Source organism: Podarcis gaigeae (assembly GCF_964106915.1).
Source record: "Podarcis gaigeae genome assembly, chromosome: 3".
Lineage (NCBI taxonomy): Eukaryota > Metazoa > Chordata > Lepidosauria > Squamata > Lacertidae > Podarcis > Podarcis gaigeae.
In genome coordinates this window covers 26,989,853-27,008,423 of record NC_139680.1, presented here as the reverse complement: position 1 = coordinate 27,008,423, position 18,571 = coordinate 26,989,853, and the positions used below count along the sequence as shown (strand labels likewise).

General features: G+C 44.1%; 1 long non-coding RNA gene across 1 annotated transcript in view; it reads right to left on the bottom strand.

Annotated features, from left to right (window-relative positions):
* The window catches only part of LOC310840822, a 264,464-nt gene extending 247,716 nt beyond the window's left edge, over positions 1 to 16,748 (bottom strand). Inside the window, exon 1 of the long non-coding RNA XR_014562175.1 lies at positions 16,718 to 16,748. This is a non-coding gene — a long non-coding RNA (uncharacterized lncRNA). The remainder of the gene's footprint in view (positions 1 to 16,717) is intronic.
* Between the last annotated feature and the right edge of the window lie 1,823 nt (positions 16,749 to 18,571).

The following is an 18,571-nucleotide window of genomic DNA, read 5'->3' as shown; positions in this document are numbered from 1 at the left end:
TGGCTGCTTAAAAGTGTGTGAGGGAGGCTTATGGTTGTAGCCTTTCAACAGTAGTCCAGGAAATATGCATACATCCGTACTGGGGGGGGGGCATAGCACATGTCAGTCCCATTCCCAACAACCCACCCATCCATTCCCAGTGTTAAGCAGGGAAGATCACAAGGGTGCTTCTACCCTTCATTCACCTGAACACTAAGAGAAGCCCCTGTGACACTGGGGCCTTGAATAAAGCAAGTAAACATGTTTAGAAGAAGAGAAGAAGAGTTTGGATTTGACACCCCGCTTTATCACTACCCTAAGGAGTCTCAAAGCGGCTAACATTCTCCTTTTCCCTTCCTCCCCCACAACAAACACTCTGTGAGGTGAGTGAGGCTGAGAGACTTCAGAGAAGTGTGACTGGCCCAAGGTCACCCAGCAGCTGCATGTGGAGGAGCGGAGACGCGAACCCAGTTCCCCAGATTACAAATGCTTCAGGTTAAGAACAGACCTCCGGAATGAATTAAGTATGTAATCTCACAAATGAAAATAGAATAGAACAAGCAGTGAAAACCAGGTAATTCAAAGTAGACATTTTCTGCCCCCCCCCCCCAGCGTGGATTCAGGCACCAAGTGATTAATCTGATGGTTGCAGTCATCACATGATAACCTGACTATTTAGTCCTTTCATCATACCATGACTCACCATGAAACAGTGTTTTTTTAAAAAAAAATCCCAGAAGTGGTAGGCAAGGATAGGAAGACGGTTATTGCATTATGAAGTTATTATCTCTGAGTTATCACCCTGAGTCCTCCCTTGGAAACCTGCAATTTGTATCTCTAGATCACACTATTCTGTGAGAGTGCTGAAAATAAAGAAGCATCCATAACCTTATTTCCTTCATATTTTCCTGTTGTGTACCCCTGGACTATTTCCTAACCTTTGTTCTTTCAACTAACATTTGGCATCTATGCCAGGAAGGTGGCAGGAGGAGAGAAAAGGAAGGAAGGTGGATGTACATCTGAGCATTTCAAGATAATTTCTTTCTGTAGTTAGCACAGAAGCAGAAAGAAGGCATGGAGGCTAGGGCAGTCCCACAACTCAAGAAAATGGCTAAGGGCAGATGTTTGTGAAGACTTCCAGTGGTGCTGCTGGGCAGGTGCTCCAGACTATGAGCTTTCTTATTAAAAAAAAACATGTCCCTAGCCCTGCTAGAAAGTCAGTTATGGGACAAAATGTGCAGGTACCTTTCAAGTGATTCCTGAGGAATAAGAGTGGTGGTGCTGCTGCATTGCATATTTTTATTGATAATGAGGAATGGTCCCTGTTGTTATTAGACAGTGAGACCAGCAGTTTGTGTTGGACCTGCAGGAGACAGCTGACTTTGGGCATGTGTGTGTGTATATATCCTTCTAATTTTCTGTTATGCCACATCCCCCATGGCATCCATTTTGTGTTATTCCGTGCCTCCACAGCAAACATTTTGTGTACCATCACACACCCTCCATGGCATTTTGTGACTGGCAGCCCTTGCACTCTCCCAAAATTTGAAATGTGCCCACTGGGTGGAAACCATGCATAGACTCATGGTGAGGGTTGTAGCTCAGTAGTAGAACCTCTGCTTTTCATGCAGAAGATCCCAGGTTCAATCATTTCCAGGTCTGGCTAGAAATGTCCTTTTCCTGAAACCTCAGAAAGCCACTGCCAGTCAATGGAGACCATACTGAGCTGGACCAATGGTCTTCTTGTGTTTCCATGCGTGCCCCTCCCTCTTGCTACTAGCTGTCATGCCTGAAGGCATCTGTGGGAAGCAGTACTTAGCCCCACCTCTCCATTCTGCTCCAGCTGAGAACATTCCCCCTCCATCTGGCCACCACCACTTCTGAGGCCATCAGAAGGAGCCTCCTTCCCACTGTGATTTGATCCAACTCAATGGCATACTAGCTGGGGCTGAAGAGTAATGTAATCCAAATCTGTACTAGCACCAAGGCTCTCAAAGCATCTGTCTTCCAAACACAATGGGGCAGGTGAGCAGCAAAGTCATAAACACTAACCAAATTCCCACATCAGTCTTTTGATCACTTGCACAGCACTTGGGGGTAATGCCAAATTTCCAGGTGCAGTAGTGCTGTGCAGTGCACCTTAAAGAGTGTGCATTGGGTTTGCTGCACTTTAAATCTCATCCCAGACATGCTAGACATGCCATGAAGCCATGCACATTCATAATCCTCATCAGCAAAGAGCATAGCTGTCAACTTTCAGATTTGAAAATAAGGGATCAGCAGCCTCACTTGTCCTGGGGACAGTCTATAGGATATCTAACAATCCGGGATAGCAGTGGGAAAATGGCGCTGGAATAAGTCGATTTCCCGCAAAAAAGGGGAAAGTTGACAGCTATGGCAAAGAGAGAGGAAAGTGCCGTCACCCATTGCCCTCTCACTTTCCTTTTTTTACAAGAGGAGAAGCCATGGGGCCACGTGAGCTCTGGCCTTTCGCCACTCAGACGTGCAGACCACTCACACTTATTTCTGCAACGCAACCACTGCGGTGGAATAAGGACCAGTCCACAAAGTCTGAGTGAGAACCACTTTGCACAGGTGGAAATGCATTCTATAAATGCTAAGTGGAGGGGGGGGGAATACTGTATGGAAAGAAGATGAGAAAATCAAGCTATTCTTTCGAACTCATACCCCACTCCCCCAAAACCTGGTTTGAGTACTTGATACAAGCACTGCCAGGCTTGGGGCCTGATGTACAAGGGCTCTTCAGTGCTTTCAATTTCCCAGCGCTTTTATTACCCTGCTCTTGCAATTCACTTTCCCATCCTGACTGATAGCTTTCCTGTCATCTGTCTTACCATGTACTGATACTTGACCTCACAGAATAATGTATCTCTGAGTGTCATCTTTTATTCTGTGTCTGAGACTTAAATAACTAACTCCCAGCTGGACTTCTATGAAGTACAACTGTTGCGGTAATTCTTTCTGAAAGGGCTGCTGCTGCTGCTTTTCTCCAAGCGCCAGACTGGGAGACACCGACCAAGTCACAACTCGGGGTATTTTGATTAGAAACCATCCCATTGTCCTGCAGTTGCATGGACCACTCACTCAATGTAAAGCTAAGACATAACTGCGAACTGGGGAGGGTTTCCATAAAGGCCAGATAATGGCAAAATGATACTTGTTTTCCAAGGGTGTTTTTTTAAAAAAAGAAAAAAAGAAATGCATTAAAAATAACAGTTAGTGGACTGGAATTAATTTTGTTACCATGGACACAACTTCTGGAGGATAATGGGAGGCAATCAAAATTAAGCACTTGAAAGCCCCTTGATTTCAAGGGGAGAGGCTGATGTATGGATTGGACTTAATCCTTTTAGCACACTGCAAATAGTTATAGTGCTAACAAAACAAAACAAAAAACCAAAGAAGAAAAAAATCATATATTTTCTTTAAAAAGATTAGAGAACTGAACATTCATGACCATAGCGGAAATATATGTTGGACTCTTGTGTATGCCAACAAATTGTCACACATGCACATTTTTATTTTATTTATTTATTTGGTGTTGGGGGGGGGATTTAAAATCTGGGACACACATATTGACATGCAGACAAATTGCGGCGTGCCCTTTTTGCAGACAGCGGACACAATCTGCTAAGACAGTGTGATGCGATGCTTGCTGATGGACTGGAACAGAATGCACCAATATGCTCTTTTGGAGCTGCCACTCATGCCATGGAGACTTGTGCAGAATTACACAAATCCATGGAGGGCAAGACTATGAAAGGGTACTATCCACAGTGATGACTATGGTCTCCCTCCACTAATGGAGGCAGTATGCATCTGTTGCTGAGAATCACAAGGGTGGAAAGTACTGCTGTGTTCAGGTCCTGCTTGTGGCCTTCCTACAGGCCATAGTGGGAACAAGGTGTTGGACCATGATGGGCCTTTTTACATGCTTATGTTCTTATGATGGAATGTGTCAGTGGCCTTTCACAGAAATTTGTGCTTCCCCAAAGGGGTATTAGAATTCCTGTTCCCTGGTTGCAGTCATGGGATTTTTGTCTTTCACATGACGGTATATGTTTTGACTCCTCAAAGTGGGAAGTGACGAAGACAGGATGTTTGTGTTATTGTGTTCCGTGAAGTGGGACTATTGTCCTTTGTTCTTTTTCTCTTCGCTGCCTGATGCTAGAGAGAGAGGGAACCATGTTGAAGTGCTCTGTGTGTGTTTATATGTAAATAAAGCAAGATAAAGATAAAGGGAACCCTGACCATTAGGTCCAGTCGTGACTGACTCTGGGGTTGCGGCGCTCATCTCGCTTTATTGGCCAAGGGAGCCGGTGTACAGCCTCCGGGTCATGTGGCCAGTATGACTAAGCCGCTTCTGGCAAACCAGAGATGCATGGAAACGCCATTTACCTTCCTTCCAGAGCGGTACCTATTTCTCTACTTGCACAAAACCCCATAAATTGCTACCCCCTTCACCTAGATCAGCCTCTGCCCCCACCATGTCTTCCACTGTGGAGCCCTGGCAGTCCCTAACATCTAAGTTTGAGAAGAAGAAGAAGAAGAAGAAGAAGAAGAAGAAGAAGAAGAAGAAGAAGAAGAGTTTGGATTTGATATCCCGCCTTTCACTCCCCTTCAGGAGTCTCAAAGCGGCTAACAATCTCCTTTCCCTTCCTCCCCCACAACAAACACTCTGTGAGGTGAGTGGGGCTGAGAGACTTCAAAGAAGTGCGACTGGCCCAAGGTCACCCAGCAGCTGCATGTGGAGGAGCGGAGACACGAACCCGGTTCACCAGATTACGTGACTACCGCTCTTAACCACTACACCACACTGGCTTGAGGTTACTGATGGGACATGAATCAGGAGTTAGTAGATTCTGGGCCAAATTTGATACTTTCAGAGATCTACCTTTTCCCACTCGCCATTCCAGAGGTATGAGGGGTATGTGGAGAGAACAACAATGGCCATGATACTTTCTAATAGCCTGCCTTGGCCCATAACCCTTAACTCCTTCCTTAACATAGTCTTGCACCAAAAATGTTTGCTGAGCAGGAACTCTGTAATATCACCTCATCATCGAAGCTGAAGGTAAACCTCATCACTCTCCCGTACTGTAAACTGAACGACTGGCTGTCAAGCTTATTCACCACAGTGAGCTAATGGCATTCCAGAACATGTCCAGTTGGAATTTCTCCCAATAAAATGAGTTCAAAGCATTGTGAAGCAGCCACAGAGAAACTGAAGCACAACCACAGGTGAGTCACGGTCAAAAAGGGTCAGGAGCTTTAGAAAAATTCATGTTTAACTCTTTGAACAAGATTTGCAAAAACCTATTTGAAATGACAGGGAAGGCTTGTGTGTTGATACAAAAAAAGCTCTGGAAAAAACTTGAGACCTTATAACCCAGCTTGTTCATTGAGATCATCAAGAGTCCTGTTAGCTGCCTGGAATATTACATATGACAGATTGGTTTAAATAATTTGCTGCATGTGTTTCCCCCCCCCCCTCCCAGTATTCCTCCCGGAAAGAAACAGCAATAGTAATAATTGCATAAAAACAGATAGGATGGGAAAGTGTCCCCCCCATATTTCACCCCAACTTGCTTCCTTTCAATGTTGTTGCAGAAATACAGATTCTAAGCCTGTGACTAGTAACAAAAAGTTTCAGCTTCCACCAAAACTGTGGTCCAAGGATGCAGCCTTAAGAAAACATCTCATGCTTAAACAATCTGCAGAATTTCTGCAGTGTATCTGAAGAAGTGTGCATGCACACGAAAGCTCATACCAAGAACTGACTTAGTTGGTCTTTAAGGTGCTACTGGAAGGAAATTTTTTTGTGCAGACTTTGACCAGACAACAACCGTGCTCAGAGTCTCTGGAAAACTCTCCTTTCAGTGCCAGCTTTAATTGGCTGCATACGAACTAAGAAATGCCTGTGAGGTGGGCAGGCAGTCTCAGTGTTCCTCCAAATAAAAATACAGGCCTTGCAATGTGCAGAGAAGCGTCGGGTACCAAGGAAGTTTATTTTCTTTAAGAAAGGCGAAAACGGCAAATGTTTAGAAGGAAAGCTGAAGCCCTCACTTCACAATGCTTGTGGGTTGGTTAACGTGACAGAAAGCACCCAAGCAGGGCTGGCCCTACCATTTGCCAGAGCAAGGCAGTTTCCTCAGGCATCAAATGTTGGGGGCAGGCAGCAACAGTGAGTGATGGCAGAGAACAAAACTGTGTGCACCAAACCCACTATACTGGCATGTTGCTCTCGGGTGTGGTGTAGGATGCTGTCCCAATTTTGGTGTTAAAATACAATTCAATTACCAGTATGCTCAGCTTTGGTATATGGAATTGGGGAATGGGAGAGAGATGCTATCTTGTCTTTCACTTCAGGCATCAAAAAGTATTGGACTGTCCCAATACTTCGGAATGAAGTCTGCATTAGCACCAATAGAGGCTTCCCTCTTGAAGCTAAAAGCAGCTCTAGGGATGCAATTTTTGTTGGGATCGCAGCATGGTCCCCACCAAGTGGGAAAGGTTAAACTCCCCTCCCTACTTTCCTGGTCCCAATCTGCTCAAGGGTCCTTGTTGCTATTTATATTTTGGTAAAAATATATATATAATTATTGCTTTCATGCAATATACATCATGGTTATTTCAGACCCTCTAGGAGTCCCTATTTTCCAGGGACAGTCCTGGATTTACAGAAGCCAACCCAGGTTCTGATTTATTTATAAATAAATAAATAAATAAATAAATAAATAAATGTAATTTATTTATTTATTTATACCCTGCCCATCTGGCTGGGTTTCCCCAGCCACTCTGGGCGGCTTCCAACAGAACACTAAAATACAATAACCTATTAAACATTAAAAAGCTTCCCTAAACAGGGCTGCATTCAGATGTCTTCTAAAAGTTTGGTAGTTATTTTTCTCTTTGACATCTGGTGGGAGGGCATTCCACAGGGTGGGTGCCACTACCGAGAAGGCCCTCTGCCTGGTTCCCTGTAACTTAGCTTTTCGTAGCGAGGGAACCGCCAGAAGGCCCTTGGCACTGGACCTCAGTGTCCGGGCCGAACGAAGGGGGTGGAGACGCTCCTTCAGGTATACTGGACCGAGGCCGTTTAGGGCTTTAAAGGTCAGCACCAACACTTTGAATTGTTCTTGGAAATGTACTGGGATTTGATCCCGAAATATCCTGCTTTCCCTTACGACGTCCTTATTTACAATCTTTAGAAGACATCTGAAGACAGCGCTGTATAGGCAAGTTTTTTAATGTTTAATTATGTTTTTATACATGTTGCAACCTGCCCAGAGTGGATGGAGCAACCCAGATAGATAGGTGGGGCAGCTGGGAGGGACGCAGCGGCTCAGGCACCCTGCAAGCCCAGCGCCACTTGTGGGGCTGGCATGCGCCTGTTGCATCCTTCTCAATTGGCAAAGGGCAGCTGGGGGGTACGCAGTAACTCAGGTGTGCTGTGAGCCCAGTCTCATGCTGCTTTTGTGAGCGGCGTGCTGGGCTCTTGGGGCACCTGGTCTTGCACGCCACCTTGGGCTCCAGCGTGCCGCCTTTAAAGGTAAGTGTCACCTGGGGAGATCTGTCCCCTACTCACCCCTAACTATGCCACTGTGATGCATTTTGCTTACCTGGATGGAAGAGAGAGGTAAGTGTGAGAGTATGTGCAGAAACTAGCCTACTGTGCAAAGGTGAGCTTTACATTCATTGCCCCTCCCAGTTTTCCTTCTGCCCTTGCCCGCTTTTGGCATGTGGCCCCCAAAAGGAAATAAATGTGGCCCTCAGGCTGGGAAAAAAAATTCCTGCCCTTGGTCTGTGGCAGGGGTGGTCAACTCTCAAGAGACTGCGATCTACTTTCAGAATTAAAAACTGGCAATTTGGTGGGGGGAGTCAGCTTGAAATCTTTTGTGGGGGGATTTCTGTTTTTGGGGAGGTTAAAGGCAAGAGACATAGGGGTAAAAGATTGCTATGGATGAATCACAATGGATCACAAAAAGATCGCTATGGATCAAAACAGCAGCACAGAGAAAGCTCCATCTTCCCTTCGAGAGATCAAACAACAATGGAGGGCGGGGCGAGGGAGCAGGGCAGGAGTCAGTTTTAGCGACGCTAGGGAAAGGGAGCCAGAGATCGACCGTGATCTACCAAAACCTCACAAGATAGATCTACCAGTAGATCATGATCGACCTGTTGGACATCCCTGGTCTATGGCATCAAGTGTTTTTCCAAGATTGGAGCACCTGAGTTGCCCGTTTCATGCGCAGACTCACCCTTCCCATCAAATGGCCATGCTGACACACTAGAGCAGGGGAGAAAAATCTATTTGCTTCATTTTCACTATATTTGACATTCTCTCAGCACCAGCAAACACAGTTCTATGCACGAACCCAAGTGTACCAAAGGTATTTTGCATGCTACGCCTTTGAGTGGAGGTGAGAAAGAGAGAGAGAGAGAGAGAGAGAGAGAGAGAGAGAGAGAGAGAGAGACGGGTTTGGGACCTGACTGTCAGTGAAAAGGGCAATTTTCGAAAGAGCACCAAGATCATCCTAATCTCAGAGGACTTTATTATGTGAAACATATCCTTTATAGCATGTTCCTTCCCACCACCTGTCTGCTAGTGCCCCTGATTGTGACAATAACTGTTCCGCTGACATTACTCTAATTAGGACTAAACTTTACCCAGCGAGATTACCTGTCTCTCGGGTGAGACAGCCAAGGAAAAACATGCTTAAATTACTGTTATCTCATCCTGCCCCCATCTGTTTGTTTCGCTCACCATTATGTCATAGCTGGAATAATAGTACGCTATTTGAGCTTGCAAATATATGCTATTTGGGTGTAGCTACTACTTAATTTGAAAAAGGAAAAGAGAGTAGTGCCAGAACTTCAGACTGCCTGGAAGTTGCACGTCCTGGTTCACAAACTCATTCTACTGCTTCCAGGTGTGCAGGGATGGGAGAATGTATCAGTTTTGCTTTCTCATTTTTCCAGCCTTAAGTTCTCTGTATTTCTGCATCAGTCTGTGGCTTGTTTGTTTTTTAAAGTCCTCATGAAAATTCACCAGCATTTCAGTGCAAATTTCTCCTAGCATGTTCAAATCTGGATGCAATTTTGCTGAGTATCCACAGTTTTGCAAAGCAATTTTCCCCAATGCAATGCATTTTATTCCCTAATGCAATGCATGTTATCTTCACTAATATATGCATTTTGATGCATGCTTTACTCTAGTACATGCATTTTTTATGCACATTAGTTGGCTGGGGAACTGCACTGAAAATACTGTCGCTTTTTAAAGGGGGGGGGGCAGAAGCTGATGCTAGAGCTGGGCAAAGAGGACTGGGAAGGCTCTGCTATGTAAGTGCTTTCCCAGCCCTTCGGAGACAGCTCAAAAGACAAAGCCATGCAGACTGACCAGGGATGCCCAAAGTCACAGCCCAGGTTCTTCCTGTGCCCTTTGGGGGGGGGGTTGGGTTCTGGGAAAATCTACAGGTCAGTTAAAAGCTCAGAATCTGAAACGCCTCCGTGTGACAAAGGCTTTCACCTACTGAAATAATAGGACCAAATAAGACTCTATAGAACTGGGATACCCACAGTGCCCTCAAATATCTCCTTTTTGGTGACTACTAAGGCCCCCTGCCAATTTTTTAAAATGAGAGTTTTGGGGCAGAGGGGGTGCCTGCATTTTTTTCGTCTGTGTTTTCTTCATTTTCAGGTGGGTGTGTTTTGCCCATGGGGGTAACTGAGCATTGCCCTATTTCCTTCTGTGAAATGGGTATTTTGTGGCACACACTTCAATTTCTTAGATTTTTGGACAGACAAAAAAAGTTGGGCGCTGCTGCTGTAAAGTCATTTTCCTATAGCTTACTTCCTTGAGAAAAAATTAATAAAATTGTTAACTTAAAGTCAGTGTCCACTGCACAAAGGAACTGACCCAGACTCCCAACTTCTTCCTTTTGCAAATGGAGTGAGCTTAAGTGGGCATGGCTACCCAGATAGTATGCTGAGATCGAAAAACTCCACTTACTTGGGAGTAAGTCCTGTTATGAGGACTTACTTCTGAATAAACATGGTTAGGATTGTGCTGTTAAGTCTCATTCAATGCAGCTGCATGCTGAACATCATTTTCCAAGCTATATTTTAGCTCCAAGGTGTGCAGTTTATAACTTACATTCTTAGGGAAACCATTGAAAATATATCAACTTATGAACAGGAACATGTACATTGACACAAACTGAGGCACTTTTATTGCTTGCTCTAGCCCACTAGAACCAGTGGAGAAACCTTAACAAACAACACCTTTCATATGACCAGACATGTGCCTAACAAATAACTCCATTACTTGTAATCCACATGTCTCCAGATACACATCAACAGCTGAACAATGGATCTCATCTGATGTGCAAAATATATTGCAAGAGCGTCTTACAGTAGTACAGCCAGGGACTTTTTTAAAAAAAGAAAAGAGATGTTTCATATTATCAACATTCAGTTCAATAGACTGGAGACAGAAGGCAGCTGCACATGTAACATTTTTAGCACAGGAATGAATGCAGACCTCCGCTGCATATCCTGAAGCCAGCAAAGTTAAAAATGGTCCCGTATCGTCTTTATAATCGCACAGATGCTAAGAATACACATGGCAGGGATCTTGACCAATTCTATTTTTTATTACAGTTATAATTATTATTTAGCTGCTGCGGCATATACTAAGTTAATCGAACTTCTCCAGGTGGTCCACAAAATAAAATCATGTCTCCTCATGTGTGAAATATTATAATTTAGCTACAGCATCCATCTGTAGCATACATCCTGTAAATCACATCATGTAAAGTGGCCTAACACTAGATGAAAGGGGTAAGAAAATGAAGACTCCTCAACACATTCCCACATTATCGTGTGTGTGTGAGAGAGAGAGACACAGAGAGAAATTTACTATAAAGGGAGCAGTTAACAAGGGATACTGATCACAGTGATTCCGAATACAATTTTGGAGTAAGCATTGGTAAAAGGTAACGGGACCCCTGGGCTTACGGCGCTCATCTCGCTTTATTGGCCAAGGGAGCCGCCGTACAGCTTCTGGGTCATGTGGCCAGCATGACTAAGCCACTTCTGGCGAACCAGAGCAGCACATGGAAACGCCATTTACCTTCCCGCCGGAGCGGTACCTATTTATCTACTTGCACTTTCGAACTGCTAGGTTGGCAGGAGCAGGGACCAAGCAACGGGAGCTCACCCTGTCACAGGGATTCGAACCATCGACCTTCTGATCAGCAAGTACTAGGCTCTGTGGTTTAACCCACAGAGCCACTCATACTCCTGCCTAAATGTCAGGAATAGCAGGAATATTGTACTGTCTTATTTATCCTTTAGTGCCAGAGTCATAGGTCAGCAGTAGGGCACACACTTTGCATACAGAAGTACTGTTTTTGGGGGACAGGAGGCGGGCAGGTGTGGAGGATTCCCTGGTCCTGAATGGGGTAACTGTGCCCCTGACGGACCAGGTGCGCAGCCTGGGAGTCATTTTGGACTCACAGCTGTCCATGGAAGCACAGGTCAAATCTGTGTCCAGGGCAGCTGTTTACCAGCTCCATCTGGTACGTAGGCTGAGACCCTATCTGCCTGCGGACTGTCTCGCCAGAGTGGTGCATGCTCTGGTTATCTCCCGCTTGGACTACTGCAATGCACTCTACGTGGGGCTACCTTTGAAGGTGACTCGGAAACTACAACTAATCCAGAATGCAGCAGCTAGACTGGTGACTGGGAGCGGCCGCCGATACCATATAACACCGGTCTTGAAAGACCTACATTGGCTCCCAGTATGTTTCCTAGCACAATTTAAAGTGTTGGTGCTGACCTTTAAAGCCCTAAACGGCCTCGGTCCAGTATACCTGAAGGAGCGTCTCCACCCCCATCACTCTGCCCGGACTCTGAGATCCAGCGCCAAGGGCCTTCTGGCGGTTCCGTCATTGCGAGAAGCAAAGCTACAGGGAACCAGGCAGAGGGCCTTCTCGGTAGTGGCGCCTGCCCTGTGGAACGCCCTTCCAGCAGATGTCAAAGCGATAAACAACTACCTGACATTCAGAAGACATCTTAAGGCAGCCCTGTTCAGGGAAGTTTTTAATGTGTGATATTTTACTGTATTTTTGGTTTTTATGGAAGCCGCCCAGAGTGGCTGGGGAGGCCCAGCCAGATGGGCGGGGTATAAATAATAAATTATTATTATTATTATTATTATTATTATTATTATTATTACAGAACTTCAAACCCTGACACCTCCAAGGAGGCCTGGGAACAGATTACAACACCCATAACCTCTGATCATTGGCCATGCTGGCTGAGTCTGATGGGTGTTGTAGTCCAAAATAGTGGGAGGGTGTCAGGTTGGGAAAGGTTGAGCCAGATCGACCAAGGGTCTGATTCAGTATTGGCAGATTCCTTAGTTCTGAGTAAGAAGGAAGGTTAGAAAGGAAAGCTGGAGCTCTGGCCAATTTCAGTAGTAGCTAAAGATGTTATTAAAAACAACAAAAATGTCTATACTAAACCGGGGGTTGTCTAGTTATTAATTAGACCTCACTAGTCTCTACTTGAGATCATCTTCAAAAATCAGAGAACTTTTTGTGGCCAAAATGTGAATTTTATATCAGTGCTGAAATGGTATTTGGGGGATTTTGCAGTGCTTGATCTTTCTCATGTGCTGTTGTAAACTCTCTTTTTCTTCCACCCAGCACAGAATTACGTTACTAGTTAGAAGCTGGCTGGAGCGGGCATATCTTCAAGCACCATGTTGTGAAGAAATCAAATTGGAATATTAAAGATTTAAAAAGTAGGTCAGATGTAGGGAAAAAATGCATTTTAAGTAATCCAGACTTTCAAATTAAATCCTGATATAAAATGGATGAATTTTCTGCTCTGTGCCAGTAACCACGGATTCACCCTGGTGCTTTTATTATGTAAAAATTCTTGTTCACACAGAAAGAGGCTTATGGGCATTTACATAAAAAAAAGGTGCATGAGAGGATCAGCAAAATTAAACCAACTTCAAAATATTAATAGCACACCGAGAGTCAGGGAAGCAAGCCAAGATTCATCAAGAGCCACAAACTATTACCTGGGAGATGCACAGACAATCTCTATCTTTTGCCTTGGATTGCTGAACTGTCGAATCGTTATCACTCACCCGCACTGTTTTATCACTCTAAACATCTCTAGTTAGGTGGTGGGACACAATGTCAATGGTGGACATGCTAGTGGTGGGAAGGGCTTTCGGAGAGGTGATCCCGTTACATATTTAGTACATCTCATTCACTGTTGTTGCCACTGACTGGCTCCCCATATTTCAGATAAGGTTTTCTCAGTGGCATAGCACGGGTTCCTAGCTCCCAGGGCCATGCAAAGGACTGGGAGGGAGGGAGGAAAACTACTGGAGTACATGTGCACATCCGACTGCCCAATGGCATCCGTGTCACCTGGGAGATCGCAACTGCACAGCAAAGAAAAGAAGAGTCCATGCGGTCACTTCCTGGTTCACATGGAGAAGCCATTTTCAATGGAGCCCAGCAGCGAAAGTGCACAGCTGTACTGAGGCAGCACCAGGCGTTGAAATTTTGCACCCCTAATAATTTTGCATCCAGGGCAACCACCCTGTGGCGCCCCCCACACACTATGCCACTAGGTTCTCTCCTAGGCCTGCCTAGAGAGACCAGGGATTGAATCTGGGGTCTTCTGCATGTAAGGTAGATGTTATGGCCCTTACCTGGGCTGATCCTCAAAGAGGCCAGGGCCCCAATTTGTAATGGGCTTGGAAGGAGGAGTGAACTGTTGAGTTAGGCTTTCCAAACTTGCCTTCCTTCAAGATACAGAGCCTTCACTCATTTCCACATCTGATAAGAAAAACTCCAATACTACATTGATGGATTCCATGCACAATCGTCATCCTCTAAAGAGTGAAGGCCTTTTGATCTTCGCCTTTCAGAATATTTCTGACTGGGGCTGATGGGAGTTGTAGTTGAAAAAATAAGGGGGAGGGGGAGGAGTTTGGATTTGATATCCTGCTTTATCACTACCCAAAGGAGTCTGAAAGCGGCTCACATTCTCCTTTTCCCTTCCTCTCCCACAACAAACACTCTGTGAGGTGAGTGGGGCTGAGAGACTTCAAAGAAGTGTGACTAGCCCAAGGTCACCCAGCAGCTGCATGTGGAGGAGCGGAGACATGAACCGGGTTCACCAGATTATGAGTCTACTGCTCTTAACCACTACACCACACTGGCTCTCTGGGAGCCTCTCTGGAAGATCACCAGGTTGGCAAAGGGCAAAGGGCTGGGTTAGACATTGGTTGCCTGAGCTAGACTGCCAGAGGAATGCTTTGAGGCCTTAACCCTAGTAACACTTCCAGCAAATGCCTGTCTTGGAAGTCATAGGATACCAATTGAAAAACTGTGCATAAAAAATTCAAAGTTTGAGAATGGCTTTGCATACTTTTGCCTCAGTGTGATTCTTTCACTATCAGGATTCTGGTGGCCATAACAGCTAGCATGGGTAGTTTTGAAAGTGGTCATCTCTTGCTGCATAGCCTACACTATGACAGAAAACAGATCCATATGGATGTGACTGGTGCATGTGCAGGCACAGACATGATCAGGAGGCAGCGCAAGACCAGCAGGATGAGGAGAGGACAAGAACGAAGCCTACAGCAGCTCTGACATTGGTGGGTAAAACGTGTCACGCTGAGCTCAGAGACCACAGCTGCCATTCAAGGAATCATTAGCAACGAAGGAGAGGTGGGGGAACATGTTGTGTTGTCATCACACTGTAAGGCTGGCTGCAGTCCAAATTAGCTTCCTTAGAGAGTGTGAATCAAAATGACAAGTAATCTGAATGTTAATGAAAAATTCTCTCTTGCTTAAGGCTCCTGACTGCCATGCAGAAAGTTGTCATCTGGAAGACATTATCTCTCTTTTCTTGGATTATGAATCCCACCATTTGGGCTTGCTGAAAGTGGTGCTCTGGAATTCCAAAGTGGATCTGGGCCTTCCTCAGATGTGGCATGCTGGCAAACCCTTTCGTTTGTTTATCCTGTCTAGCTGTTAAAAGAACTGTGTTCCCCATCAGGAGGAATATACACTTACCTGCCTGATATATGTAGGGCAGATCCACGTTTGCCACATGCAAACCAAATTTCATTTGCATTTTTTCTAAACTTTTTATATATATATAGTTGAGCTTTGTTGCAAAATTTGGAGAAGTGAATATTTCAAAGAAAAACTGTGTTTCAGTTTCGTGTATTGTTTTGTAAAGTGTGAATTCTCCTCCCTCTCTACTATACAGATCAGCAGTTTGGCTTCTGAATACAGACCAGTACAAAACCAGGCCTGAATACAAAACTGGGGCTAGAAGTGAAGAGTTGAATGGAATAATTGCTGTTTATGTTGAAGGGCCTTTCCTTCTAATTTGCCAGCCTCCTCACCTCAACATTACCAGTAATGGATACAGTTTAAAATGTGAAACACTGAATTTTGCAAGCTGATACTTAATTCATTTCCCTTAAAATTTAACAAGATTCCACTTGCTTTCAGAGTCAAACACACTTCACAATACAAAATCCAAATTCTTAGTAATAGTGGTAGCAGTAGCTGTCGTCATCATGATCATCATCTTATTGTTATTTACTTATTGTCATTACTTGTATTATTTTGAGCAATTCATGCAAAATTTCATTCTAACTCATTTTTAGCACCAACTTCCAGCAACCAAACTTAGGGCAGTACCCAACAAAACAGTCCCACCATGGTAATTACTTTTCGCTGAGCAACAGAAGTTTCTTATTTCACCTTTCCCTGCACACTCTGCCCTGTGTACCACCTAAATATGTTCTGGAGGTGCCCCCAAACTACCCAGATCATTTTTTATGGTGCACAAAGAGAGGAGAGGGAGGAAAAGTCCCTTTGCAGTGTCAAAAGTCCTTGTGTGAAAGGAGAGTTCATCTACAGCACTCAATTCACATAGAAACCCAAGTCAATCCAAAGCCCTATGGCCCACATGAACCTGAGGCATCTGTTCCAAAGGAACAAAGTGGGAAGATGTCCCCATTGTTGTATTCTGATAGACTGCCAAAGTTATATCTCTCACCCTTACCCCCAACCTGCCACCAATGAAGTCAAAAGGCAATAAAACAGTATGACCCTATTGGATCACTGGGGCCATATCAAAATGTCTGCCATGTATAGCTTTAGCCACAAGCTAATGAAGGAAAACAGGAGAAAGGGCTGCCCAGCCACTAGATTCCCCCTGGGAATCTGGAAGAACAATTATAGGCCAGCTCAACAGCTAAGAAAATAGTTTTTGCAGTTATAGCTCACTTCACACTTGTAGGAGAATAGCACAGCAGAAACGTCAAGAAGCCTTTCAAAATCTAATTGGCCACCATCAACTGCCAAACAAGAGAATTAGCTAAATTGTTAAAGCTATAAAGCAAGTAGTAGTTAATGCTCCCCTTCTCCATTTTTCTTCTTTCCATTCACCACTGAACAAGGAATTTATTTTTCCAGACAAGAATCAGTTGGAATAGATTAGCTCATAGCGTTAGAGCCTTCATTCATGAAGTAGCGAATACAGATGTTTTAACTTATAATTTAGTCAAGCAACCAGGCAAGTAACCTTTTCAAGAAGCAGATTGACAGATCCTGGCATAAAAGGAAAGGACAAGTCTTTTAACACTAACACACATTACCTTTAAAAAAATTCAGACAGAGATGTCTCCACACACAAAAACGAGATGCTTGCAATTGCTGGAAAACAATTAAAAACATTTGTCACAATTAAGCTGCATTACAGAAACATGGGCAACATGCAATTTAGAAGACTTCTAATTTATGAGATGGTGCATTTTGAGAAACGGTAATTTGGAGAGAGAGTTCAATCTTCATGAACGATATGTTTATCTTGCTAAGTTTCCAGATGGACTCTGGAAATTTTAGTCACCCTCTGCTGCTTCTCCAAAAGACTTAGAGCATTTCAAACATTTGCAATCATCCTCTACAGAATAACAGTTTTTGACAAAATAAATCACATGTTGCACTTCTAAACAAAGGTGGGCGCAATTCTAGACTGAACCCATTTCCTGCATTTCACACTATTCGGTAGCCATTTTAATGCATTTAGGTGAATACTTGTGTGCTTAAACAGGAAGGGAATGGGCCCAAAAACCCACCCCAACATCTCTGCATGTGCTGGCTTGACTTCTGAGTGTTGAGTAAATTCTGAAGTGAATGCTACAGGTTCCCTATGGCAGGAAGGCTTCTATCTAAGCTTGTTCGCCTGAATGTGCTTGATATTCATGTTTGGTGCAGAGATAATGAGACGGGCATTTGTGTATCATTTGGAGTTTCTATGCATTCAGCTGATTGCTCCCAATGTAACAGGGTGCAATCCAAATTCCCTATCCAGTGTAGATTGGATGTCAGTTTCTGCCCAACGAGAGATGGGAGAGTCACTCTGCTGGCATGGAGCTGCAGTTCTCCAGCCAAGCAATGTGTACAGGTTGCATATACTTAGATAAAGTGTGTATAAAATGGCAGACAACATGTGTATAATGCCTAATTTATCCTCATTTATTGCATCCTTCCCCTAAAGAGCTCAGGGTGTTTTACACAGGGATTCCCAGGCAGGATCCGGTGCAGACAATAGAGAGGATCAAGTCAGCTCAGATTAGATTCAGCAGATGAACTGGTTTGTGTACCTTCGGATCATCTAACTGTGTCATATGTATGTTAATATGTTTCACACAAACAAATGTTGAACCCCTTTTGAAAACCTTCCTTCAAAACCTCCCTGTTCACATCCACTTATCTCCAGTGCCTAACCCAGAAGTCTTTTTCACAGCCTGTTGAGATGTATGGGATAATGAGTACCCCAAAAAAGAAGGTTAAACAAAGCTTAGACCAATCTTGCATCATAGGTAAATATGTCCATTTAATCAGTGGAATGAGCAGGAGGTGAAGGTCAGTTTGCACTCTGAAGCTAAGATTTACTGGCCTGTAATTGCCCGTTGATGTCACTGCTTTCTGAGTGAGTGTGTATGTATGGATAGAGGTGAATGCAGGTAAATATTTCTATTAAGTGGGTGAAAGTTACTAACTTTTATTTTTTTGTTGTGGCCACTATTGTTACTATTATTTTTGTTTTAGCTTTATTCAGAGTTCTCCAGTCTGGATTTTGTCCCTCCGAATACAGTTGCAGCTAAGCATACAAAGTTTAGGAGGAAAGGGGTCATTGGTTTAATGGCACACATATAAGCATTACTTTATGTCAATACAAGCCTATTGATCTAAATCTCTCTCCTGTGTGTGCCTCACTTAGTTTAAGTGAAGCTCCACCAGGGCTAGGTTGAGCTGACTGTTTCTAAGCAATAAAACAGACATGTCATGAAACCCTCCGGCTATAAAGATTACCGTTCCCTTTTGACTACATACTTTTAAAGGAATTTTACTTGAGAGCAAAAGCTTAGTCTTTTTAAAAATAAAAAACACACATTTGGTCCTTATTTGCCTGAATCAAAAGGTAACACCCCCCCAAATTCTAGGAA